The sequence below is a fragment of the Pieris brassicae genome, chromosome 2, assembly GCF_905147105.1.
Source record: "Pieris brassicae chromosome 2, ilPieBrab1.1, whole genome shotgun sequence".
Lineage (NCBI taxonomy): Eukaryota > Metazoa > Arthropoda > Insecta > Lepidoptera > Pieridae > Pieris > Pieris brassicae.
In genome coordinates, this window is record NC_059666.1 from 7,065,247 (window position 1) to 7,084,933 (window position 19,687).

General features: G+C 33.4%; 1 protein-coding gene across 2 annotated transcripts in view; it reads left to right on the forward strand.

Moving 5' to 3' along the window:
• The window catches only part of LOC123720270 (protein tiptop-like), a 197,120-nt gene that overhangs the window by 19,148 nt on the left and 158,285 nt on the right, over positions 1-19,687 (forward strand). Inside the window, exon 2 of one of the 2 annotated variants that reach the window (XM_045676812.1) lies at positions 4,746-4,796. The gene's annotated coding sequence lies outside the window, so the exon portion shown is untranslated. The remainder of the gene's footprint in view (positions 1-4,745; positions 4,797-19,687) is intronic. The other variant, XM_045676813.1, reaches the window with a different exon arrangement.

A 19,687-nucleotide genomic window follows, 5' to 3' on the forward strand; every position in this document is an offset into this window, starting at 1 on the left:
TGACTTTGACGTTGATATATGCGTAATTATGTGCTCTGTTATATATAATGACAGTGGCATCTGACGTAACGTCATTGCTACGACACAATATTTAGTACTTTTTTTAACGTTCTATTTCCATTCCAACATTATACTATTATTATTAGGGCTATTGTACTTAGTAATTGGTATATTTATCAAAATCATTCATCGGTGCTACTAAAGCGTACCTACTCTAAACGCAAGTTTTGACCAAAATACATTTACATTAACTATATATAAAGTGGTCATTTAATATATACATAACGTAAAAGGACGTGTAAATCGTGATAGAAAATCATCGATTATAAAATACTGTAATAAAATTTCACAGCAGTCAGATCCAAGCAGAACGCTCCATCCATGACATGCGCCGACAAAGCGACCGACAGGCAATACAAGCGATCATTTCTAATTGTGTGATTTGATACGAAAACTCTTTGTTGAACTATCTAATAATCAACAACAAATTCGTCTTTTGTGAGCGCCGATTTCACGACTATTTCTAATTAAATAGAAAGGAATCGTAGATTTACCTCAAGTCTGCGCCATTGTTCGACCGATTGTTTTTAGATAATCTTGAGAGCTCGTGATTTGATAAGCGTTTGATTCGATTTCATTGTGACCTTTTCGTGCGAAACTAATGTTTGATGAGCCCTCGTTCTTTGTGCTTGGTGCACCAACTTAACCCGACGAATAAATATATGACTAAAAAGTCTTAATATTTAAAGAATACATGTATCAATTTGCATAATTTATCTTACTTTTAGTATAGACCAATTAATAGTTTGACAGTAGTCTTCCACAAATCCTTCAATAGCTTTTAGGCTGGCGCGGCGGCAAGTCTTAAAGTGCGTGCGCAGATTGTACACATAATCCTCATTTGATTGGACAAATGTTCTACGCGAACGCAGTATTTTAGGCTTCACCTGAAATTTGATCGTAAGAAATATCTAATAGTCAACTGTAGTGTGTGATACTAAAGAATATTTTGACATAAGTCATTTCTCGAAGTGTAAAATTTAGCACGTTAATAATTTTGTAATTATGTTTAAAGAACTTTATTTCTCATTGCAAAATTATATATTTTTTACTCGAAAAACTTAATATTATGTATACGAGAGAGATACATGTCCCAATTTTCCAAATTATTTAGTTACAAGAATGGAATTCATTCCATTCTAAACATTCATAACTAAAGAATTTGTCTCTTTTAGTGAAACTGCCTTTACGACGCGATTAAAAGAGACGGTAAAAAGTGCCTATGCCGAGTAATATTTGTCAGTCTAAGCAAGTCTATAATCTATTTTTTTCCTTTATTATACGCATTAGGAGTCTTTATTAATGATAATGATTAAGTTGTCAGTGTTATCAGATAGTGCAAACGTCATAGCGGTCACAACAGAACCAGTCCCCGTGTCAGCTTAGATGTCTTACTTTTAATTTTATAAATAAGCTGTCCTACGCAGCTGTTTTGTGGTAGATTAATTATTTTTATGTAAAATAGCGAACATGATACAACCATTCGTTTAAACAGTTTAAATATTTGTTTTAATACATTCAAACAATCTATTTATGTAAAAATGAATCCATATTTCCCTTGGTCACGGAATCACGCGTGAACGGCTGGACTGATTTCGCTAATCCTTTTTTATTGTGTTTGTCAGACTTTTGTTACGATAGCAATTTTTTTTAGTGCGTAGCGCTTTTACAATTCAAACTATTTTCATGTTACCTTATAGCGTTTGATGTAACCTTCACAGAATGCGTGCTGCAAATATCGTCAAGGAGGACGTAAGAAAATTAAATATTGTTTAAAACAATGCTTCGATCGGGGTTATTATATTGATATAATACATAAAAAATAATTACATTCGCTAATTGTTTATGGCATTAATCTTGGAAATCCATGTTTTTCACATGGTCAGTTATATGTCGCCTGTTTCCATGTCGGAATACCATCAAAACTATTTATGTACGCGCCAGAAAAACAAACCATGAACGTTGTATATCATAAAGTATATTTAGTTAATTATACCAGTTTCAAATCAATATTCATAGTTAAGACAGGACAACGACAGGTCCGTTATTATCCAATAATATTACATATACATATAAATGATACAAGTAACATCCTTTACAAAGTCAAAGAAAGAGATAGATATAGAGAAGAAGAAGGACAAAGATAGATCAGAATCAAAACTAAATATAAGAATACAAAATGCACTTACAGTTATGCGTATTTTGTTTCTTGTCATGTCTTGAAAAAAAAAATGGAATAACAAGAATTTTTGTATTTGAATTAAAATTTATTCTTTTGTTTATAATTCATAAAGATGATCAAAACATAAGATGTAATTAATAAAACAATTATCATTAGTAAATACATACGTCGTGCGTGCTCCGCGGGCGGCAAAGATCTTTATACAAATAGGGTGACCATATAAAATAAATCAGTGGCGCTACAACCTTCTTTAGATTTGGGCCACGGATTTCTGTATTTGTTTTATGATCATTTGTCAACCTAATAGGCAAGAAGGTGATCCAATAGGCAAGGCTGATACGCCGTAAACTTGTTGGGTCTAAGGCAAGCCGGCTTTCTTACTATGTTTTACTTCACCGTTCGAGCGAATTTTCACTTTGAAAGGTGTTTAATTGGTGAACAGTTGGGATTGAACGTACGACCTGAGAGATGATAGTCGCACGCCAAATCCAGTTGCCCACCACTGCATATACAACATACATAGTTTGTAAAATTGTATATCAATATTTTATATTGGTACGACGCTTATTATTTCGTATATAGCATTAAAATTTGTCCGAATTACGTTCTAATCGTGGTCACCCTAACAATTACATCACATACCCTATTTACAGTGAAATGATTTATCCAGGCGCGCGACAAGAAATATTTATGATTTAAATAACTGCACATTTTACGACTTCACTTGAGAAATTGTGCTGTTATGTACATATATTTGCTTTTATTGGGACATTTAATCAATCAGACTTTTGGAATAAAAATTCCGATGAAATGACCAGGAAATTGCTTTGGGGTATTTTAATGGGAGTACATTTAGTTTGCAGCAGTGTTGGCCTACTGGCTTCAGCGTGCGACTTTCATCCCTGAGGTCGTAGGTTCGATCTCCGGCTGTGCACCAATGGATTTTCTTTCTATGTGCGCATTTAACATTAGCTCAATCGGTGAAGGAAAACATCGTTAGGAAACCGGATTGTCTTAGACCCAAAAAAGTCGACGGCGTGCGTCAGGCACAGAAGGCTGATCACCTACTTGTCTATTAGTTTAACAAATGATGATGAAACAGATACAGAAATTTGATGCCGACTTGAAAAGGTTGTAGCGCCATTGATTTTTTTGTTATTTTTTCACATTTAGTTTGCAGTGAAAATATATATCTTGAAAGCCAGCATCTAATAGGTTAGAACCTAACCTAACCAACTAGGTGTCCAGGTGCAGTCGCTGGATTTTTATGGCTGTCCCGTAGGCACGCTCCCCTATCATACACCCCTCGTCTTGTACAATTCTTTAATAAAATATATATATATATAAATATACTTTATTAAAGAATTATATATATAGGCGACACAATGCCCATTTGTCTGACGATCTGACGCTCATAGATTTACCATACATATCTCGACCCATCATGAGTTCCGATGTAAATTAACTAAATGAATTTTTTTAGTAAATAATTTAAGCAAAAGGCAAATCATAAAATTCTTATAAGGAATATCACCAATGAATCTTGCGCTCCGTACAATTGATTATCGTGAAGCATTTTTTAGATTCTTATACAATTTGTCGACGTCCGTCGTTCCACAACTGAGCGTTATTGTAGGCAATTTTTGCCGCGCACCACCACTATTGTAACCAATTCGACTTATGGTCCTTCAAGAAATTATTTGTTTTAAATATATAATAATTTATTTGAAATAAAACTTTTGATTTTGATTTTGAGCCTACCAATTCTTAAAAGGCCGGCAGCGCGCGGTGGTGAACTTGAGCTTAACATTAGATGAGTCGCCTGCGCGTTTGCCTCCTGTAACATAAAAAAGTATATCCAATAACTTTCTGCATTAAATAAGATTATACAGCTAAAAGATGTATCTAGAGAATAGTTTTTGTTGTACCTAATGTTTACTTTTATTATTAAAACATTAAAAACGATACACTCATTAATTTTGTGCGAAAGATTGAGATGTTTTCAGAAACCGTAAGATTTAACCTGATTTTTGGCGTCCATTAAATACAGTTTATGACCGCAATAAATGCCTTAAACGTCGACCAATCACTGTGATCTGTGTTCTCTTGAAGTTAACTGTAAAGGGGGGTTTAATTTATGTTGGTCTTATTTATAAGTCTTCGTGGCGCCAATATGCGAATTAATCGATTACTCGTATATCTTTATACGGATTGATACAACTTTTACTTTTGACGCATAAATGACTTGTGTGAAATAACGAACATATAGACTATATATTTGTTAGTTTGTACTAAAACAACTTGTCATTTGATTCTGATCTTAATTTACAGAACATTTTTAACTGGAATAACCTAATGGCGGTTAAAAATTGTATTGTTTTAGGAAACTGATATTTCAAAATGGTTGACAAAAAAAGGTATTTCGTATAACGAAGATGAATTGGATTAGAAGTGAAAATTTTAAAAGCCTTTACGTTTTATGATTTTTTTTTTATTGTTTCAGTTATATGGTGCAAACATGGATTAATATCAGAGACAACGTAAGTCTTATGAGGTAATTATTTTGATATTATTTTTATTTTAAACATTAGTATAACCATAGTATTGTCTTTTGTTAACATAGCTTTTACACATTCAGAAAACACGGCGAAACGGCTTGAAGCTATGTATTATTATTAAAAACTTATAATTATTTACATAATTTTAAATTTTAATTTTTTTCCGACCTTTCGCGTACTTTACAGCGTGCGTGGTCACGGTGACCACCATAGCTTCAATCCGTTTAAAAAGTTTTCTTAGTATAACCATTATATTACAGTATACCTTATATATTAACTAGTATAACCCTATAAGATTTTAGTATCTGTTTTGTGATATTGTTTTTTTTTATAACAGACGAGTACCTCTTTAAGAGATCTTTTGCCAAGATCAATATAAAGTGGTAGTACCCCTAGAAGAATATTATAGTTTAGTGATTAGAAAAATTTGAATGCGATAGTCATGCCGTTGTTTGTGGTTGCGTTTAGGACCATTTGTGTGGATATGTTAAATTTAAAACAAGGACAAATATGGTTTAAAACGTACCGATGAAACAGGTACCAAATGTGAGACCAAGGTCTTCAAATGTGGAACTATAAAGAGTGTGTACGTGGGTTTAATAAAGAGTGTAACGCTCTTCATATTAAAAAAAATATAAAATTTCAATTTTGCATACAAATGGCTTTCAATATGTTCTCAATGATTAAAAAAATAAGCGAACATCTCGTATTCAACTGGTCCATTTCGAGTATTTTTTTAAATATATTCCTTTAATAAAGGAGGAGGGGAGAAGAGTTTCACGGAAAACCCTAAAAAAAAATAGTTTTTATTCCGGAAAACAAAACTATAGGGTAGCATAGCCAAATGTTCCATATGTTGGTATGTAGCTACTAAAAATCATATACATAAACAAAACGAACTTCAAGAGGGCTAGTGATTAATAAACTCCATCCTTAGCTATCAGGCATTCCGGTCTATTTGTACCATGGTCTTTGATTTACCGCCGAATAAAACTGCTATTACAACTAAACAATTTGAAACATGCACCTATATAACTTTACTCAAGGCAAAACATCCGCTATCGTTTGCAAATTAAGGGCCATATTGTTGTGTACGAGTTATGATGGTAAATCGTTGATTGTCTTTGTGTATGATGGAATTGATTTATGCGACAACGGTTCGTCTGATTCTTGGTACGGTCGTAAAGGCGGTTTGATCGCGTCTCGTCTTGTGCTCGTTTGATGCTAAATTGTGTGTGATTTATTAGGCTTAGTATGACATGTATGAATATTTTTGACTCAACGACTTCGACTTGCTTACAAGGATCGTGTGGCGTGAAAATTCTATGAATACGTATTGGGGCATGTTCAAATGAAACATGGGATTCCGATCAAGAAATTTAATCACGAATCGAAATGGACCAGGCTCTTTCTCATATACTAAAAAAAGTGCAATGATGTCTCCACATTAGTATCAAATTGAGGGTTCAAGTTCTCTGTTACATCTGGCCAGTAGAGCAATATGGTTAAGAGGCATGAACTATTAAAGAAGACAAACAATAGTCCTCGAAGCTTTTGAGATGTGGTTTACTGTGTACACGTGTAGTGACGAATGAAACAGTCTTTCAACGAATTGGAATGACCTGAAAGTTTACGCGGACTGTTAGCATCTTATAATGATGAAATTCAAGGCAAGAGGCGAGCTATCAGAAGGAAGAAGTCGTGGTTGCGAAACGTACGGGAGTGAGTAACGTATTGGCACCAATCCGCTAAGGAGATTTTAAGACTACCGCTTTTAAGATACCCGACAATTCAATTTGTTAAGGTTGTTGTTTTCTATCTGTAGTAATTAAGTGGCACCTGAAGATGAAGAAGAATTCTATATACCCTTTAGAATTTCTTTGTATTGACGCATTTTTATCAAATTATTACACATTTTATATAATGACGGCATATATTGCTGATACATTACGAGACGAAAAATTGAAGTATGTTTGGATATTGGAACAACTTACAAACGGAAGTTAATGTCTAGTTCTATCTTGAGTTAAAATTTTACCCATAGAAAAAAATGACAGACACAGACTACATACTTGTTCAAATAAATAAATTGCGAAAATGAATTATTACTCACAGTTTAGTGTAACTCTATAAATATTTACAAATAAGCCTTGCAATTTGGAATCAAGCTATTTTGATGGAGTTACTGACAGCTCGGTACGGTATCTTGTTGATGTCGATATTGTCCATTAGCCAATGCCTCTAGGTCTTGTAAGGCTTTATCACCGGTGTCCTCCTAAAATAGCTAATGTAAAACGCGTGTTGTACTGTCAAGATGACATTCGACAAGAATCGTTGATGCTATGCTATATTATCTCTTTGCAGGAGATATACTTCATTAGGACAACTAACTAATAAAATGCATTATTAACTATCAAAATAAACTCTGTAATAACTATGTTAAGAAATTTTTAATGTTTTATTGATTACCATTGTAAAGGTTAACGCATGCGACGCGAAGGTCTCGGTTGAATAATAATATTTTGGAATGTCTCATACCTAATTGGGTAAATATTTTCAAAGAAGTTTCAGCATAATGTCCCTTCGTACTGGTTGCATAATAAAATGTATCAATTGTTAAATTTCAAGCCTCCGCGTTGGTTTTCAACAATTTAAACTTAAATGTGACTATAATAAATTCCATGTATTATCAAGAATTATTAACAAATCAACGGTGAGGTGTTTTTATAATTTAAGTGTCAATATTTTGACAAACAGGACAAATAGGAGTTTGAATGAAAGCAATCAAAAATACTTGGTATAATGAGTTCGTTCACAATGGTACAATGGGCAGAGGTCTACGTATCCTCGATTAATTCCAATTCTTCAACAAAAGATCAATTCCTCCTCAACTTCCGATTGAATCTTGACCCGGAGTTTCGAATGGATTTGTTTCTGAATGATTTTAGATGCGATGTTCCGTTTGTGTATAATCAATAAACGCGTTAATCGAATGGTCTGTTAGATATCGCCACGAATTTTGTTTAGGCATTCATATTTAAGATGAGTCACGGGATTTGAAGGAGCGCGATTACCATTTCATTATTAAGTTATAATATTTTTTTCTCAATAGTTATTTTTTTCCAAAGCTTGCTTAGAGCTACCTTGGTTTACCGATAGGACGATTGGGTGTACGATTGTTTAGTCGTAGGTTACTAAGAGTATAATATTGTAAAATAAAAATATATGATAACTAAAGTCAGCGAAAGTGTGTTAAACTCCTCCGCCGTGTCTATCTGTCTGTTAGGTACAAATTCAAAAGCTATGGATGGAATTTGTTGCGGAAATCATCAATATTTAAAAGGATTCATACCTAAGGAGGTTCAGGTTATAGTATATAGGGGGTAGGAGTCGTCGCAGTCCATGAACACCGATTTAAGTGGCTGCCTTGCCTTCCTTTGAGGGAGTACCACCTACCTAACTTGTACCTCTATAGGTTACATTTTTCAAAGTATACGCGACACTTGCCCGTGGAATGTCAAAATCAAGCATTTAAGGGAAAAATATGTCTTCTTACTTAACATTCGATGTTTACCACAATTTACCAGTCAATAGTCAATTGTGGAATGACGCAAGATGTCAAGCGTAGAATGTTTCAATCAGTGGACGGCTGTTATTACCGGTCGTAAAGCATGCTCGGCCGAGCGCACGAACCTACTTTATTTGTTTTCTTTATTATATATCAGTAATTATTGGAACAGCTTCGGGCGCTCTTTGATACGCTTTTATTGTATGATACGAACAATATAAGTTGTTTTAGCCATTAAGTATTACATCCGTTTATGAGCGGCGTCTTCAAGTAGCAACCATAATGAGACACAGAAATTTTGGAGAAATCCGTTCAGAAATCTTTAAACTTTGACTTAGGTCCACATTGTAAGTCGTATCTCAAGACATAATCAAGTCTTAAGCGCCGTCAAACATGTCGAACTTCATGCAGAAGAAATGCTTTGACACCTTGAGACCAGTTTTGAGTTAGACGGGCCTTAGAATTAGTGTTCCTTATTTTTTATGTAACTGACGTTAAGTTGCCACTTTGGTAGTAGGCAACTGCGTTACCGACCGTTTAAGAATTGGCATCTTTCCTTGACCTCGAATTGGTTTAGAAATAATTCACTTCCTTATAATCATATTGTTTCTATTGTCTTATAAATTCTGTTAAAAAACTATACAACATATATTTAAGGAACATGCTCAGATATTATGATAAATATGATATTTAATAAATTATAATTAAAATGTATATGATATAAATTAAAAAATAACAATATTAGAAAGTCCTCCAAATTGTTCCACATGTCTCTCACCTCCATTTTCCAATCCTTCCCCGCTCCCTTTTATTCCATCCATTAACCGCCTAATTAAAATATACATGACTGTTATACCTAATTAGTTTTTAATGTAATATTAAAAACAATGTAATTCCCATTAACATTTCCGATATCATTTAACGAATGTCTAACTACTATCAAGAATTCGCCTATAAATACACCGTAGTGATGCGCGGTATCTCTGTTCGATTATAGCAGTAATCACCAATAAACATTTCAGTTTTAACGCAACTCTTAATGTTTTTCTGCGCGTGCGCCGGTGGTCCGACATTTGCATTGCACGCAATGTGTTGCCAGAATAACAGGCACTCCCGGTTCTACAGTAAATTTTACTAGTATTTTGTTTTTAGAAATCAAAAACAACTTTGTATTCAAGTAATGGCATTAAAGCATTTCATTTCATTCTATTGACCCAAAAATGGACGGCGTGTCTCAGGCACAGGAGGCTGATCACCTACTTCCCTATTAGATTGACAAATGATCATAGAACAGATTCAGAAATCTAAGGCCCAGACCTAAAAAGCTTGTAACGCAATTGATTTTTTTAAAAGTTTTTCGTGAAACTACTTAATAAATATTATTATTATGAACTAGGACTAAAAGAAGAAAGACTTTTTAAAAGGCTAGTCAACCAGGCGTTCTATCTTAAAAGCAGGCACTAACTTTTAAGACAGAAAAAACCCGACTATGCATCCACTATCCGTAATTAATCCCTAACTACACTTCGCCGGACAAATAAATCCTAATCTACATTAAAAATTCAGTAGCGCGCGGTCTCAAAGGCGCCGCGTGCGTGGGCGCACAATTTGCATAGCTTCATTAAAAGATACACTTATCGGGTGAATTGCGCCCTTTTTATCCCTTTTCAAAATCGACAGCCCTTTTAATTAAGCGCGTGTGAGGTCTACCACCTTGTTGGTATTGTTGTGACGTCATGGTGGTGGCAGTACCTTATCAAAAATATTTCATACTATTTATATACACCCACAACGAGTACTATTCCAGTAAGCTATTATTTTTCTGACAGTAGATAGATAGTATTCATGATCAGCTCCGGATTAAGAGGATAACCTGGACTATACTTACATAGGTTTGTCATTTCCATATAAGAAGAGGCTTCTACTGTGGGGACAGTAGAGTCTGTAATAATAAAAGAATCTATACTTGGTTCCACAATAAATATTTCTGAAAATTCAAGTGAATTAAGTCGACCATATTATTTGGAAAATGATTGGGTCACCTCCTCCTCCTCTTTTGTTGCCTCGAGGCCGCCATACGGCATTGTTCATGATGATTACAGTAAATAGTAAAACAGTACAAGGAAGGTAGGAAATTGTATTTGGTCCTCAGGTATATATATATTTTATTTTTTAAAGCACTTGACTCTAGTTAACCAAATTATTAATATCAACTTGAGTCAGTCGTAAATTCTACTGGAACCAGTTTTCAAACACCGATTCAATTTCTTGTGTTTTTAATAACCCTTCCTCGCTGTCAATTAAAATTACCCCATTTTTGGGAATACCAACTTGTGAGTAACGGAAAAATTGTTTAGTATATTGCTCACTCCACGTCCCTCTAGTAGCACGGAGTATTTATATAAAAGTCAATTGTCAAAAGCACAAGTGTTATCAGCAAATCAACGCGGTCTGATAAGCCACAGACGGTACACATCGATCAGAGATACGCTACTGGCCGACAGATAAATAAAATCTTTCTGATATTACATATTCTAGAACGTGCAGGGTTGGCACCTAAAGGGAATGTTATCGTTAATTTTTCTTTTATCAACCCTTGTAGGAATGCTAAAGATTAGATGTTTGTTAAAATGAATGATTTTGAAATAATAATATTTTATAAAACTTTTAAAGATGTGGTGACGTGTAGTAACAATTATTGGTACAAAATCGTACCATTATTGTATTTTATTTAATTTGTAACTTTTGCTTATTTATATAATAACAGGAATACTTAAAAATACATGAAAGTATGACGTTTCATTACATAAATTTAATTAGAACATAAATATTACAAACTAGCAAGGAAAAAACACAGGTAAAAATTACGGAAAAAATATATAACGTATTGAATAAACAATCTATATTAATTATGCCTATAACAGGGAAACCACTGTTGCACTTTCGTTATATTTCAATAGCGCTATATATCGCTTATGGTTAGCTAAGGGCCTAATAATATATACTTCTTATATATTGAATTATGCTATAAACTGTCAAATATATAATACACTTATTTCACTAAAGATAAGTTTATTTAAAAATGTATTGTAGTAAAATTGTGGCAGCCCTAGCCCCAACCCTTTCGGCTATCACGGCGACTCGCTGTCTAAAACATCCGCGTCTCAAAACATTTAGCTTTTTCTGGATTTTGCGATTTGAAAGGCCACGTCTTGTTAGATATTTGGAACTACTTTATCTGTTACTGGCATTTCAGATATGTGTGGAAACTAAAGATTAGGATAAGGTAGGTTTGATTTGCTTATTACATAATCAGCTTCTCTCTGTAAGACTAATACAATGACCAATAACTTATATATTGGCCGGCAGTTCTTTAATATCCGTAGCGCTGATATTACAAATTTTGTTATAACGTTGTACCACAAAGAACGGTTCGGTGGTCGGTGATTTTGTACTAAATTAATAAGTCCTGAGTACATACAGAACAATAACAGGTTAGACTGATAACCTACTGATTCATAAAGTTATAAAATTCAGGACTATACTATATACTTACCTATGTACAAAAAAATGCAATTAGCAAAAAGTTAATCGAAAAATGTGACGATCGGCCGAGTTCCAATATTTTAGATCACCCTCAAATGTATATCTACAATCTTCAATCACATTATACTATCTATCAATAAAACAATCATCAGAAACTCTATTGTTTTTTAATATCAATATCAGGCCTTACAATAGTTTATCACTCCATTAAATAATCCTTCGAAGACGCCACAGCCCATACTAAAGTGTAAACCAAAAGTATATGAAAATGTTCAATAAATCATGCATGTCCTGAAACACGGCGAGGCCGGCGTCGCTTTCATTAAACTCACATTCGCTCCCTTTTTACGTTTTAACTGTACATTTTCGCGAACGCACCCCTCTGTCAAGACTCTATAGTCCGTAGTCTTTAGATAAAGACAACAAGCACAGCAAGGGCTGGACTGAGCGACCTTGAGGCCCAATTATGTTGTTGCTTGCTCCTTAGCTTGCTTGCTTGACTTGACAGTGATATTTTGACAATTGATAACATTGCAGTTTATAAAGCAAAGAAAAGAATGTTAATCGCTAGCATTGGTGGCCCTGACGATCCTGGAGCATGGTGAACACACACGTCTTTGTGAGCTTCTTACTGGATCGGGCAACTCGGAAGTTGGCCTCTCAGTAGCGCAGCAGAGCAGTCGCTCTTGGTGAGCGTTTAATGGAAATTGTTACCCTACCACTCGTACAGAGTGGGCAAATGGGGATGTTCCATTTTGTTGGGTCCAGGGCACGTCACTTTAAGAAGTTGCCCCGGAGTGGGAGTCTGTAAATTGATTTCCCAATATTTAAAAAAGTTATATAGTCCAACTGCTACTGCTACCTATTTAATAGAAAACAATATATTATTGGAGGCCATCTTATTATACCACTGACATTAGAAATTGGGGCCCCATCTGAGGCCCGATAAACGAGTGTTCAATATGACGGAGGCTCCGGATATGAAGCTAGCGGTTGGAAAAACGAGCAAGCCATCAGATGAGCCATACTTTTGTACTTATTTTACATATTGTTGTCTCGGCATTATTGCCGCAACTTGTGTATTGATTTGTGGCATGTTAAGTATGATTTTGAAAACTGCGACAATTATATTATATACAAAACTTTAGATTATCTAAACTCTCGTTTTTTTTGCTTCAACTTCAATCACCTATATTTTAATAAGAATCATTTTTAATCTATGTACAGATTAGAGTCCTTGTATCCCTTCCTGTTTGTTACAAAGTCAAAGTCAAAAATAATTCATTCATATAGGTAACACAATATACACTTATGAACGTAAAAAAAAAGAAATATACTTCAATTGCTTCTAATTTTACATTTACTGCCACTTCTCAAATCAAGGGTGTAGAACGGAAGAGAAGAACTGGCAATAAACTCTCCGCCACTCTTTTTAATCGTCAAGTTTTTCTGTATTACACAGGGATTGTAAGGAGATGCAACCATTACACCATGTTCCACATGACATCTTAAGTAATAAATAATAATAAAATAAATTAAAAACAAAGATTTGTCTCAGATTGTCAAAGATACTCTATCAGCAGGAGGCATGGTAAAATAAGAACACGCACTTACATTCTCGTGGGAAAAAGACGCAAATACATAGTCGAAATAACTAACATCACCGCATACACGAATTCAAGTACAACCTGTCACCACAAGAGCACCCATTCACGACACATCTTTATATAAAAACTATTTTTTGGAATTCGAAATTTAAAAATTTGCGCCTATGCGAGGAAGCTCCTAGCCGCCAAAATGTTAATTTAATTGTGTTATTACAAGGTGTCATTCTCGTACAATTTATTACTTAACCGTTAACAGTAGATCTTGTCAGAGCGTTTTATCAAGTATGTTATTCCTGTTTTACAACATCTTATAAAAACAATTTTATGACACTCATGTTAGCTGTTGACATTTACATACAGGCTACTTTAATATTAACATTAAACATTCAATTAACGAAGCAATTATAAAACAGCTGCTCGCTATAAATTAATTTGTTGTGTCATTCGTCAAATGTATTGATGACAGACGAAATATTGATTGAGTTATTGCAGCAGAGATTCGATGTGAGATGATCATGTCAATGACATATTCGAGATTAAATTCTAATATTTTAATTTTATTTAAAAATAACATGACCATGCACAAGACCTAAGAAGTGAAAATAGAGGAATTCTATAACAATATAAGTTTAACATTGTATTATGACTAGGCCGAAGTCAGTATACATCTATATATATATGCACGAAAAAGTCGAGTTAGTTACACTATTTATAGCTCAAGAACGGCTGAACCGATTTTTGAGGAGGTTTTTATCCTGTTTCCGTAGGTCGTGACATAAAACGGAGTATGTCAATCAAAACATCCGTCAAGCTGTTCATTTGTTAAAAATGTTACAAAATGCAACTGACACGGAATAACAAAACAGCTGACAGATAAACGTAATGCTATCTGTGGTTAAGAATGATTGAAAATTTGACAATTAGAAGTTTTGAAGTTGACCGGTTGATGTGTTTATTCGAGTTTCAATTAGCTTATCGAGCTAATATTATCATTAACAATGCAACGACCAAGACAATACTTCAGATTATTCACAATTAGTTGCTTTTTGGTCGTCTTTTTAAGTTAAAAAGTCTATTACGTAAAAATATATATTAAGAATCTAATACATAAATATCGTTACGAAATGGGTTTCAAATCGTAATACACACAGACATCTTTATATGTCTATATGTACTTTTCGTAAAACTTTTATGTTCTAAGATTATTAATTCATAATATTGTTATGTTTTGTTCTTGGACAATCAATTTCCTTTTATCCTCAAATATCAATACCCGAACGCTGTGGTCGCTGTCTTTTAATTTCTTTCACTCTCTTCCTCTCTGCTGCAAAGAAGATTATTTAGATATACGTTAGTTCCTTGCGGTTGAGAAAATATTAATCATTGGAGTAATAATTTTGTTAAAATCCAGGACAATTAGCCTGCACTACAATACAACTACAGGATCCCACCGCTGCATTCTGCAGCTGTGTGCTTTGATGAAATTAATTTTAAATTATTGTTGAGCTCTATAATGATAGCCTGTCAAAAATTAACCGCAATTTCCTGTTATTAATTTTTTTGTAATTAATTTTCAGATATAAATGGCAACTGTATTTTTAATCAAGATCACCTCATTTCAAAGGAAATGATGTAAAATTTATATTTATCTATTGCTAATCTTGCATCAACATTCATTTAAATTATTTCATCAAATATAGCTGCAGAAATGACCTTAATCCATTATTTAAATGAATTAGTCTTTATATCAATACTGCGCAAAAGACATAATAATTTTGCTCATTAAAAACTTATACGAATAATCTTTAGAAATAAACATTACATTTTATAGCTTTTGTATGAATATCCGTTCAATCATAATGCCAGTAATGGATTGAGAGCAGCTGATTGGCCAGACCGTAATATGACTATAAAAGTTTTATAGTCCAACATACCTTTAAATTGTAATGACACCGGGCCAAGTTACGCATGATGCATACTGTACTATAGAGAAAGGTTTCAATGCTAAAATATATATTATCATGAAACCGATAAATGTAACAATATTAATTATTTAACCAAAACAATTGGCTCTCAGAATGATATAACATATAGCTTTTGGATTATATCATATGATGCCGCGTCTATAACTTACGAAATTATGGTCGGAGGATATATAATTAAATAAAAACCTTTTCTATAGAAATCAGATGTCACTTTTGTTTCCATTTTACTAAGGTGGAATACACAATATATACGAAAAGGTTCAAACATTTACGAAAAAAATAAAACAATAGAAGTTATTAAACACAGTTAACTAAGTACCTACCTAATTCGGTTGGTACATGTGTGTGTTTTCTATAGAAAAAACTTGCAATTATTATAGATGTTTATATGAAATCGGATGTTACAAATAATTTCTTTATACATTCCTATTTTCCAACCACAAAGGCTGTCACCAAACCATTATCATGATATATGCATTTCAGAGAATTTAAAAACAATAAATTAATAAGTGTAACGCGTCAATAGTGTCAGAAGTGACATCACTCAGGCCCTTATTGATGCGACATGAATCTCAATTGTCTGGTCGCGATACTGAATTATACTATATACGTATAACTGAACGCTGACATCATTTATTAATTCAAACATTAATAATAATAACTAATTGACCTCCGATTATATCTATTTTGATGATTTTTATTTCAGTCCTTCTGACTGACACAAATCGTCGAGTTTGAGATGTCCACAGTCGGTTGAAGCCAGTAGGTCAACGCTGGTTTCAATTATCAAGTTGTAATATTTGAACTATGAACCTGAAATATTTTTAATGACGTTCTCTATACTCTGTACTCTACTATCTCATTTTGCTTAAGTTTTTTACTTAACTTTAAATTGATTATTATTTGAAATTATTGCGGTCATCGCGAAGCTTTAAAACAAATATACTAAATACATCATACATGTAGTGTTAAAGCATCAAAATCGAATGGAGTATGGATGGATACTTGCTGATTTCACTTTCCACAACACTCAGACTTACAAACATCTTTTTATTAAAACTCGTATAAAATATAAAAATGTATACTTTATATTATAATATGTTCCCAGTTCCCATTACATATTAAAAGTGGTCCAGGGAAGTTGAATGATACTACCCAATTACCGAGCGACAAGTAGAATGCAGTATCCACTAGAAAGTACAATTTTATTGATAGTTTTATTACAGGATAGTAGATAATCTTGCTATACAGGCTCGCGGACAATTTGTCTGTCCGTTTGAAATATGTGAGTGGGTTTCATATCAGATGTCATGATATGCGCTGTCATAGATCAACAAGTAGATGCGGAATCTCAGCAGGAAATTGCAGACCTCAAAATATTACCGTACCTTGCTAACAAATGTTGTTCCTACTTAAGATATAAATGTTCAAATTTTAGTCAATTGGTTAACGAACCGGATCAAGAAGCTGGCAGGGCAGGGTTCGATTTGAGATGAAACAATTATTTCGGGTTAGACTGTAAATGTTGCTTAAAACAAGTCTTGTTATTTTTGAACGAATTTAAATATTAATTAACAGACTGTGCTGTTCTAAAGCTTCTAACCGTATTCAAATCCCATCTTTGATCAGATAAAAATGATAAAGCAAAATAATAATATTATTTGCTTATTTTATTGCTCTCGTTAGTATTCTATTTATTCAAAACAGCTACAATACCTCTTCGTTTCACGTTTATGCATATTCAAATTGTATAATTACTCAATCGCTATAAATCAGAGACTTTATGCCTGTCCTTCATAAACGGTAAACGAGTACGACAGCTTAGAAAACATGGCGTGGCCTACAATAGCTTTTAATCTGTGTACAATACGTGAAATAGATACATTTCAGACAAGGTCCAGAGTCGCATTGCGCGACGCGAGTCGACTGACGTATCCGATTGATTCTTTAATCTATGCCCCATTGAAATTAACCTTATGATAATATAGTACGGTTGCTTTTGCACTGTACCCAACTTATTAGCAAGAAACGAGGCATCAGCATCCATCATAATTTTGCCTCATTTTGTAATGCTGCTATATTTTCATTCGCAAATGCAATATTCTATGGACGGTAGTAAGTTTTAGTTAAGGGTGTATAGAGGCAGGTTTTCTTTGCACATGACTTGCGGTTAATGCGTAGGACTCTGGTTATACTTGTTGGAAAGTTGTCGACGCAACGATCGGATTTTATTTCGCTAATCAGTGAGATTTCTCTATAATTTTTATATAAATTGTCTCTGCATTTACCGTTTAACTTAAGACTAATAAGTTATTTAACCTAATTTAATAAAAACGATATTTAAAATTTGTGTCCAACATTACTTACAGCCTCTATTAAGGGCATAATATTTATGACCTTTTCAATCTTCTAAGTAGGTCCTCTAGGATTTCTCTTTGAAAAGCCAACAACGCACTTGCGAGCCCTCTTGCATTGAGAGTGTCCAAGAGACACCACTTAACATCAGGTAAGCCTCCTGTTCGATTTTTCAATAAAAAAACGATATATATTTGTGTATTAGTAGTTCTGGTAATTGTTATTAGTACATTTTTACGTTGCAAAATACGTGTATAAACAATTTGATATCATAGAAAATAGGTTATTAGGTATATAATAGAGCTCTAATGAGCACTAGTGCCACTCACCACTAGGTGTCGCTGACAGGTGATAGGAAATTCATTTTAAATTATTACGCATTGACTTGTCTAGGGCTGTGCCCAACATTTGTTTAATTAAATAATAACGGTCTTTTGGTTTTCTAGTGATATTATAAAGCATTGAAGCTTAAAAAACATAATAAATATAGCAGAGCAGAGGCGGAAAGTAATAAACGGCTCATATAGAAGTCTTTAGTCTTAAATACAACGGAATGCTACAGGAAATGCTGCTAGCGTTAAAGGTACACTGCCACATTGACCAAACATTTTACATTTGTTTTAATTATTTTAATTTATTTGAAGTTATTTTTTTTATAATGTTGTTTATTGTAAATACTGTATAGTTGATTGTTATGTTTTGGTAATCATAAACAATTTCAAATTATAAATCAATTGGACTGCCGAAAGTAATGCTGTGTAAGATCTCAACCAGCCAAAAATACTTTGGATACGATAAAAATAGTAATTTGATTGTAAAAATGTTTTATACATCCCAGGTCATAGATTCGAACCCCGGCTATGCACCAATGACGTTGGGGCTTTTAACAGTAGATTGCTTAGTGAAGGAAAACATCGTTAAGAAACCAGTCTTAGTCTCAAGAAGTCAACAGCATATTTCGGCTATTAGAAGAAAAAATGATCACGAAAGTTACAGAAATTTGACTTTCCTGTTTTTTATTAAATTAAAACTTTGGGTAGCCCTACGTATATTGCAGCGACCTACAAACTGATTCTTAAATTAGGACAATCGTGTTGTAATTTTGTTCCATCGATTCATTGACTTTGATTTAGTATCTAGACTAACATGGGAAGGTTTAATAGGTTTCCTGAATGATCTCATTAAGTAGTAAGTTTATTGTTTTTAGATTTTCATGAAATTTACAAGACCTTATGTAATTTGGTTGTATAAGAATTTATTCAAGAAATATTATTCTTTTTGTTTAGTCTACATATATGTTTTGATGGTTTTGTTTTGTTCCATTCTTTGGCTAAGTAATTTTATAGCTAAAGTTATTTACAAAAAAAAACAATTAAACTAAACATATAGCTAAAGATGGAATACATATATACAAATAGGTTTAAATATTTACGAAATAAAAAGAATCAATAAAAAATATTAAATACGTAGGCTAGGTTTGTGTGTCCTGTGTGTGGTGTGAAAGTGAATGTACGTGAGGGTTTGTATGTGGATTGTGCAGGTGATTTAGCGTGATCTTAACACTTTATTAAAATATTTTAATTGTACTGTATTTCCCTTAGGCCTAAATAAATAAATAATATTAGTCCCGAACGGAAGCCCTAGTTCCGGTTACCATGGAAACAATAATTGTTTCGTGTTGGTAGGTAATGTTCTGTATATAGCTCATATCAGTGTTTGAACCTTATTAAGTATCGACGAAATAATTATAGGGACATCCTTCGAAAAATTTTGACATTTTAATCATCAATACTGGAGGCAAATTAATCACGGCCGAGTATGATCTT